General features: G+C 38.6%; 2 protein-coding genes and 1 long non-coding RNA gene across 3 annotated transcripts in view; all 3 read left to right on the top strand.

The window, feature by feature from the left end:
- The window catches only part of LOC135334504 (WD repeat-containing protein 36-like), a 113,902-nt gene that overhangs the window by 48,161 nt on the left and 55,839 nt on the right, over positions 1-9,902 (top strand). The gene's annotated exons all lie outside the window — the stretch shown is intronic.
- LOC135334482 (WD repeat-containing protein 36-like) overlaps positions 1-9,902 on the top strand; it is a 141,585-nt gene that overhangs the window by 79,775 nt on the left and 51,908 nt on the right. The window lies entirely within an intron of this gene.
- LOC135334519 (uncharacterized) lies at positions 6,601-9,509 on the top strand. The gene is made up of 4 exons (XR_010394311.1): positions 6,601-6,654; positions 6,951-7,506; positions 7,852-7,941; positions 8,267-9,509. It is a non-coding gene; the product is annotated as an uncharacterized LOC135334519 (long non-coding RNA).

Below are 9,902 nucleotides of genomic sequence, written 5' to 3'. Positions count from 1 at the left end.
AGGCCACACAAGTTAATCACTTGTTTCTTAGGCATAATCTATTAAAAATCGAAGAGGGGAGGAGGCTTTTTTTGTGGGGCAAAACTTCCGGCCACACCTTGGCCACTCCTCCTTACATGTCAGGAAAAGTACATACAAAATACCATCTTAGGAAAAATACACATACAAAAAATACACTCAGCTGTCAAACACAAGTCAGGAACGGCACAAGGTGCCATCATTTGAAATTTAAACCTGGTGATCATTACAGTATCCAAGAAGGGTCAAAAAAATCGAAGCGCGAGGGCCTGAGAAACAAGTCATTAAGTTTGTGTGGCCTAAGCAGGCATATATTTATAGGTCGTCCCATTGGCCTTGACTGTTTGCGTGGGTTACAGTGTAAGAGCTGTGTGGTATAGCTACCGTTTCACTCTCTTTTGAGTCAATTTTTTCTACACTTGTTGTCCCTGTTAAAGGTCTACTCTAGTTATTGTCCCTACAATAATATAGTACGTATTTTAAACACAATGACTAGATCTATATCTAGCACTTGAGTTCCATTGTCATGCATGAGTAGACAACCACGTATTATGTGGGAAAAACTTCAGATTTCAAGAACAGTGCTGAAGTTATTCATAACTTTGTACTGAATACAAAGTATTATCCAATTAGAGAATGTGTACGCATCCTGTATGTTGATGAATCTGTATTCCTGAACAGCTGTGTGTGCGGCAATACTTTAAGTGAGCATTGTAGACACACATGCAGGTGGCAAAAAGGTGGTACGTGTTTTAGAGTGGTAGAGATCAACCAACAGAATCACTGATATGGTACAAGGAGAATTCCTCCATTCGAGGTAATTGCCCTAATAGTGACTCCTTTAACGTTTGCTTACATATATTTGTGCATGTATGACTGAGTATCGCCTGAGCAGAGTCGTCCTATTAAAACACTGCCTTTCGACATTTTGGGTTAACACTTTAGGAGCTGTGTGGTAGCTACCGTTGCTTAAAACTATATTGTTAAGCTGAGACGCATATATATAGACAGCCACGGGTTGTCAGTACCAAATTTCAAAACAATGATCATGACTTTGTACTTTCACATGAGCTGAATCTATATATGTCATTTATTTATCACTTAAAACTTAAAGATGCAGCCAATTGAATGTGCACACCTTTGGATTAGTTTACATAATTATGTTGAAACTGAATTTGTAGCTGTTATGCTTACTGTTGCTGGCTATATAGCAACTTCACAGTGAGTATTGTAAACACAGCCTCACACAGGTGGCAGGAAGGTGGTCAGGTGGTTCTGTGTATTCATGTATAGTGTCACTGCTGTACAGAAAAGTGGTCAGTAGGTTCAGAGGTTCAGAGGTCATACCAGCAAAATCACTGATATTAGCTGCAGGTATATATTGGGAGAATTCAGACCAGGGTTTCATATAGGATATTTAGCTAGCGGGGGGAATGACGACGACCATAGGCCACCGACAATTTGGGGGGTCCAGGGGGCAGCCCCCGGAAAAAATGTTGGCGGAATGATTGCAATTTGGAGGTTTTTGTGCTTAAAACTAGTTCTAAACTGTTTTTACTGCATTGTACACCTTTACCTTGCCTGAAAAAAATAAAGAAGCCGAAAAGCTGCTCAAATTGATCAAGTGTGTGTACAGAGCCTATGGTCACACTATGTACACTGCTATATATACAAGGTTCAAAGTGTATTATAATATACAGTCATGCATTTTGCGTACACGTATCTGATAGATTAAAATGTCAAATAAGAGGCTTTTTCTCAGATTTGATTGATACATGCATGTATTATTTCTTCACTGTACAACACCAAAATTTGGTAAAAAATCATATTTCCAGTGAGGGGGATCCAGGGCTCCCACCCCTCTGTATGAAACCCTAATTCCCATTGATGAACTATTAATAAGTCCTAATCGGGACTCCTTGAACGTTTGCTTACATCGCCTAAGGCCACACAAGTTAATCACTTGTTTCTTAGGCATATTCTATTAAAAATCGAAGAGGGGAGGAGGCTTTTTTTGTGGGGCAAAACTTCCGGCCACACCTTGGCCACTCCTCCTTACATGTCAAGAAAAGTACATACAAAATACCATCTTAGGAAAAATACACATGCATACAAAAAATACACTCAGCTGTCAAACACAAGTCAGGAATGGCACGAGGTGCCATCATTTGAAATTTAAACCTGGTGATCATTACAGTAAATAAAAGGATCCAAGAAGGGTCAAAAAATCGAAGCGCGAGGGCCTGAGAAACAAGTCATTAAGTTTGTGTGACCTAAGCAGGCATATATTTATAGGTCGTCCCATTGGCCTTAATTGACGTTTGCATGGGTTACAGTGCAAGAGCTGTGTGGTATAGCTACCATTTCACTCTCTTTCCAGTCAATTTTTTTCTACATCACTTGTTGTCCCTGTTAAAGGGATATAGATCTACTCTAGTTATTGTCCCTACAATAATATAGTACGTATTTTAAACACAATGACTAGATCTATATCTAGCACGTGAGTTCCATTGTCATGCATGAGTAGACAACCACGTATTATGTGGGAAAAACTTCAGATTTCAAGAACAGTGCTGAAGTTATCATAACTTTGTACTGAATACAAACTATTATTATCTGCAATTAGAGAATGTGTACGCATCCTGTATGTTGATGAATCTGTATTCCTGAACAGCTGTGTGTGCAGCAACACTTTAAGTGAGCATTGTAGACACACATGCAGGTGGCAAAAAGGTGGTACGTGTTTTAGAGTGGTAGAGATCAACCAACAGAATCACTGATATGGTACAAGGAGAATTCCTCCATTCGAGGTAATTGCCCTAATAGTGACTTTAACGTTTGCTTACATTTTTGCATGTATGACTGAGTATCGCCTCAGCAGAGTCGTCCTATTAAAACACTGCCTTTCGACATTTTGGATTAATTAACACTTCATGAGCTGTGTGTGGTAGCAATGATTACAGTCACTCTCTTTCAAGTCGCTTAAAACTATATTGTTAACCTGAGACGCGTATATATATATAGGTAGCCACGGGTTGTCAGTACCAAATTTCAAAACAATGATCATGACTTCGTACTTCACATGAGCTGAATCTGCATGTCGTTTATTTATCACTTAACACTTAATGATGCAGCCAAATATAGAGCTGAATGTGCACACCTTTGGATGAAACTGAATTTGTAGCTGTTATGCTTACTGTTACTGGCTATATAGCAACTTTACAGTGAGTATTGTAAACACAGCCTCACACAGGTGGCAGGAAGGTGGTCAGGTGGTTCTGTGTATTCATGTAATGTCGCTGCTGTACAGAAAGTGGTCAGTAGCCAGGTTCAGAGGTTCAGAGGTCATACCAGCAAAATCACTGATATTAGCTGCAGGTATATATTGGGAGAATTCAGACCAGGGTTTCATATAGGATATTTAGCTATAGCGGGGGGAATGACGACGGCCATAGGCCACCGACAATTTAGGGGTCCAGGGGGCAGCCCCCGGAAAAAAATGTTGGCGGAATGATTGTCTAAGGTGCAATTTGGAGGTTTTTGTGCTTAAAACTATTAGTGTAGTTTCAAACTGTTTTTACTGCATTGTACACCTTCACCTTGCCTGAAAAAAATGAAGAATTAAGCAGAAAAGCTACTCAAATTGATCAAGTGTGTGTACAGAGCCTATGGTCACACTATGTACACTGCTATAAGGTAATTATAATAATTGTATACAGTCATGCATTTTGTGTATACACGTATCTATGTAATCTTTTGTCTGATCAAACTTTTAAACTGTACCATGGCCATGGGCTAGATCAAAATGAATATAAGAGGCTTTTTCTGATTGATAGATTATAATTATTTCTTCACTGTAAAACACCACAATTTGGTTATTAATTTTTCATATTTCCAGGGGGGAAATCCCAGGGCTCCCACCCCTCTGTATGAAACCCTGATTCCCATTGATGAACTATTAATAAGTCCTAATTGGGACTCCTTGAACGTTTGCTTACATCGCCTAAGGCCACACAAGTTATAATCACTTGTTTCTTAAAAATCGAAGAGGGGAGGAGGCTTTTTTTGTGTTCCTAGTTATTGTCCCTACAATATAGTATGCAATGACTAGATCTATATCTAGCATGTGAGTTCCATTGTCATGCATGAGTAGACAACCGGCCACGTATTATGTGGAACAAACTTTAGATTTTAAGAACAGTGCTGATTTTATTCATAACTTTGTACTGAAACTATTATCTGATGCAGCCAATTATAGAATGTGTACGCATCCTGTATGTTGATGAATCTGTATTCCTGAACTGCTGTGTGTGCGGCAATTAAGTGAGCATTGTAGACACACAGGTGGCAAAAAGGTGGTACGTGTTTTAGAGTGGTAGAGATAGGCCCTGATAAATTATACTTGGAATAATTTTAGCATAATAGATATCTGAAGGGAATAATAGGCAATAATAGGCATCAATGTCCGTTATTGGTAAAGATCATTACATTAAGTTTTGCATAACGATGTTTTCATGGCAAAAATGCTGACGGTGAGTATTATGGATCAGTTCAAGTCAGCAAGATAACACTGAGAATCATGATATATCTTGTGTCAGTTGTGTGCTGTGTTTATGTCTATCATCTTAATTTTATCTATAATTATGATCACACTTTTTTGGGAATAATTAGATTTTTCGTGAGAATAATAATCGGCACATTTTTCAAGAATTAATATAATGGGTAAAATTAATAATGGGTAAAAAAAAAAATTTATCAGGGCCTATAGTGGTAGAGATCAACCAACTGAATCACTGATATGGTACAAGGAGAATTCCCAAGTGTATTCCATTCGAGGTAATCGCCCTATAATATAGTGACTCCTTTAATGTTTTGCTTACATGTGTGCATGTATATGACTGAGTATCGCCTGAGCAGAGTTATCACTGCCTTTCGACATTTTGGGTTAACGCTTCAGGAGCTGTGTGGTAGCAATGATTATAGCTACCGTTTCACTCTCTTTTATGTCGCTTAAAACTATATTTTAACCTGAGACGCGTATATATGGTTGTGGTACGTTGCTGCATTTTAGGCACAGGTGGCAGGAAGGTGGTCATGTTCTGATACAGCTGTATACAGGAAAGCGGTCAGTATAGGTTCAGGGGTTTAATATACCAGCAGAATCACTGATATGGTAGGTAGGGAGAATTCTCATTGATGAATTATAACAAATGAATTTTACACTATTGTAGTACATCCTTCTCAAAAATCAGACCTTAACTAGCATAAAATCGAAAGTTGTATTCCTAACATATTTGCCACCAAAAAACAACAAAATGCAGTATTTCTCAGAACTTACTAGTAGCCCAGACTTCTGTTGAAGCTCAAAAGATGAGCAATATACTCAGGTACATACACAACAAATTTCAGATCTTAACTCAAACAAATAAGCTACTTCTATTCCTAACATATTTTCGGAGGTACACATCTTTAGACAGCCATTTCATAGTGATAATGTCATATGATGTAACAGGTGGTGGTCCAATGGAAGCGCCAATAGTTTAACTTTCAGTACCTGCACTCAAATAGATCATATCACCTTTACTTCAGAAGATATGCCACAAAATGTGAAAAATAATAATATAAAAAAAAATCTACTCTCTTTGGTTGTTGCACTGTATTCAAGACATATAGTGGTATCAAATATACAATGAAGGCCTTGTCAGAGTTGTTATGTAACAGCGATTCTGTTGGTTGATCTAGACCACCTGACCACCTTTCTGCCACCTGTGTCTACAATGCTCACTGTGAATTAGTGTTGTTTGCAGTAACCCACATACAGTTGTTCAGGAATGCATATTCGATCAACATACTATTTGGTTACCGTACTTATTCGACCCTCCAAATATGCGACACCCTTGATCTTGGCAATATTCTGACCTCTAAAAGTAGCGACTGCTGTGTTGACAATTAGTGTCGCGTCCTAAATAGAGGTCAAACCACAGTCTCGATTCCATGCAGTTAAGCGGCCTGATGTAGAGTAACCTCCAATTAGATGTGATCCTGACCATCTAAATATACGACACTAGGACTTCAACATAATTTTTTAACCTCCAAAAAAAAACCTCCTGATTCGTACTTAGTCGCCTTAAATCAGATTCAGCTCTAATTGGCTGCGTCAGAAAACAGTTTTGTCTTCAGGTAACAATACATTAAGTTAATGCTTGAAGAAAAATTCTCAACTGTATTCCATTCGAGTTGATTGCCATAATAGTGATTTTGTTTGTTTACATTTGTGCATGCTCATATCATAGATAGAAGAGTCCCTTTTTAAGATCACATTTCAACAGTGTTGTCCCTAGAGTGTGCTCTTATAGGAATACCTTTTAAACACCTCTAGATACCACATGGTTATTACAGAACATTCCTCTTTTAAACTACTCTTTTCCTTACAATGGTATACGTTCATTAAAAGTATAATAGGGCTCCTCTAACTGATAGCTAGTTGTTCACGCACACACACACACACGTACACGCACACACACACACACACACGCACACACGCACACACATGCAGTCGTTTAGTCCTGATGGTCGATGGCTGGTCACCTCCTCCATGGACTGCTCAGTTAGGACCTGGGACCTGCCCACTGGAAGGTGAGGACACTCCATTCTGCGTATGTGCATTCTTTCAATCGTAACGTGATAGTTAGGGTTTGTGCTTACTTGCTATTCATTGAGTACTCGTGACCATGCAATGTCATTAGTTTGACTCATGCAATTCATACATAATGTTTATATACTATGAAATTCGTTATAATTTTCTATTGGTTACTATGGATTTCTGCATGAAGTACTTTCAGTATACTTTCAGTATCGAAAATGTTTTTTTTAAGGCGTGCATTCTCTTTGACTCAACAATCCTTTTTATATTCATAATTGACGACCACCAGCATAGCTCTCTCTCCGTCAGGTGACTTTCTGGCAACCACCCACCTTGATGACCTCGACATTTACCTGTGATCCAACAAGACCATGTTACTCTCATGTTTCACTCTGTCCACTATCAGAAATAACCAAACCTACTTTTACCGATCTACCTACTACCAAGCTGACAGAGCACGATGAAACTGATGTTGAATCAAACACACAAAGAAACGAAAATGAACTAACGATGCATGGACGAAGTTTTCGAGAAGTGTACGTACACCTCTTGCTGAGGGTTTAGTAACTCATCCATGCTACCAAAGTCCAGACGGTCTAATCTACAAAACCTCGACATAATCAAGCAACGGAACAAACCTATGTAGCCAGCAAAAACTCCAAAACTGGCACCATTTTCCCTCCCCACTCTCCCTGGCCTGCAGCCGAAGTTTCTCCCATCTGAGGAGGGTAGTGACATCCCAGTTACCGAAGTGGGTGTGGGGTCCAAGATATTCAACCTAGGGGAGCTCAATCCTCTCTCAGAATTTCAAAAGTGCCTTCAACAATGTGCTGGTAGCAACCAATGTGAGTACAGTGATTGTTATAAGACTTGCTGAGGGTTTAGATTAGTATAGATCGTAAGGAAGGGGATTCAGGGACCTCCTCCCATTGTAGCAATACCAGGTCCTGAGTATGATCTTAGTTTTATTGAGGCTAAAAATGGCTCAATATTCTCTCTCATCAACCCTCTCCCCCTCTAAAACAACCCTGTTATGCATGGGGGATGCAAATATTATTTGGGAGTGATTAAACGAGTTTGTCACATTCTTACAATACACTACCTCCTACATTACTGATTGAGGTACATTAAGCCTAGATTCCTTGTTTAGCTTGCTTTTTTTTCTTTTCGATTTTAATGAATCTTGTCAGATGCCCCCCTGATGGGCCTAATGAAAGAGCTACCTCCTGCGTCCATAGATGCTGAGACTTTGAGTTGGTACAGTCGTATATTGGCTCAAGGTGAGACGGTTATATGTATAATGGCTCTGGAACTTATTACTGACGTGTCAGTTACTTAATTTGGGAATTGTTACTGCACAGTTACTAATATATGAAGTTTGTACCGTATATACCCTGAGGCTCTTACATGCAGAGAATTAAAACTGGCAGCTCGATATTGCGTTTGATTTGTAACCAGGTTCTAATTTGAGCAAGACGCCAATTTTCTTAAGTATTTATTTACTTCACGTACACGCAAAGATCTTTTCGAATAGTCTTGTTTATATTAGACATACACCTGTATACTCTCGACATTGCTGTAATATTTATAACGCTACCCATGCAGCTGCATTCCAGTCTGATTTTTAAAAGCCCTAACCTTTTGACATTGACAGAGAAGCTATACTCTCCAACACAAACAAGCATGGACTAGCCTTCAGCATGACTTGAACATGAGTGCTTGTCTGTTAGCCTACTGCAAGAGTGCTGTTATTTAGGTATGTGTATTTTGTATTACGATGTTTGCTGAATGTGAATCTCTTAATTACGCCTTGTTCCCAGGACACTATGGGGCGACCTAGCGTTATTCTAGAGACAATTTAAGCAGCAAGCAGCACGTTTATAAATTTATAGACATTGTTGTTATATTTACCGTTTGGAACATTTACTGTTTGGAACTATATTAGCGTCATCCCAGACTGAGCGGTTTTTAGAGACATTTTATCACTAATACCAGGATCCCATAAAGGAGCGTCTAACTTTAGCGTATACTCAAATGTCACCTTTCGTAATTGCCAGTGAAATTGCATTTCCTTATAATTTGTATACAATTCAATTTCGTTTATTGTCTCAATTGCAAATGCAAACTTATTCCCCTACTATAACACTCAATACTTTTTGAGTGAAAGCATAACATGGCGAGAGGTATTAGCACAGCGCAGCTTGCAACACTCGTTTTCCTTGCAAATACACCAAAACAACAACATGGATTGTTCAAATCATTATATAATCATTGATCTCATAGTGAAACTTACATGTAGTACGTATTTGTTTTTCAAAACAATAACCGATATATTATACTCATGCAAATGACGATTGTTTATATAATCATTGATCTCATAGTGAAACTTACATGTAGGTTTTGTTTCCAAACAATAACTGATTGTGTATATATACTCATGCATGACAATGCGTTATGTGCAAGTCATGTGCTTAATGACCCGAGAGACAAAATATTCATGGCCTGCATGGGAATTAATCATGTGATGGCTGTTCTACATGGCGTATAAATGTCACTGCTAGCAACTAGAATACAGTAATATCTCTACGTAAGTACACAGTATTTGGTAGAGGCCTAAAAGTGTAATCTATATTGTGACCCCGCAATCATCATCATCATTATGGCTACCAAAAAGAACCCCAAAATTTCAAAAACAGACTCCAAAAAGCCAGTAGCAGTTAAAGTATGTGTCCATCCTATCAATGTAGGGCAAGGAGATGCGATATTGCTGGAGGTTGAATATTCTGATGGTAAGTGATTTTGTGTCTTACGGAAATATAGCATGATCCAAGTTATACCTCTGTATTTAAATGGGGGTGAGTACTGCCTACATGTCTTTAGCTTAATTTTTATTGTTCAGTGAGGCATTGAATCTGAAATCATTTAATCATTGCAGCATTATTCAAAAGATACCTTATCGATGGTAGCCAAGGACTCTAGCAAAGACTGTTAATAATGAAACAAAGAATAGTGAAACGGTTGTAGTGACACCTCTTAACAACCTAATAACGGCTCTGGACAAAAAAAGCTGCATATCAGAAAAAAATCAACACAATCAGCGATGGATAACGCTTGCAGCGATTGTCAATACTCATCCCGATGCCGACTATTATGGAGGAATTAATGCACTTTTAGGTACTGGAAGCAAAGAAATTAAGTCGGGTGAAAAGTTCACTGTCTGCTGTCCCATCATAACCACTTC

The sequence above is a fragment of the Halichondria panicea genome, chromosome 4 (genome assembly GCF_963675165.1).
Source record: "Halichondria panicea chromosome 4, odHalPani1.1, whole genome shotgun sequence".
NCBI classification, from domain to species: Eukaryota; Metazoa; Porifera; class Demospongiae; order Suberitida; family Halichondriidae; genus Halichondria; species Halichondria panicea.
Note: the sequence above shows the minus strand (reverse complement) of the source record. Positions and strands in the feature narration are given on the sequence as shown.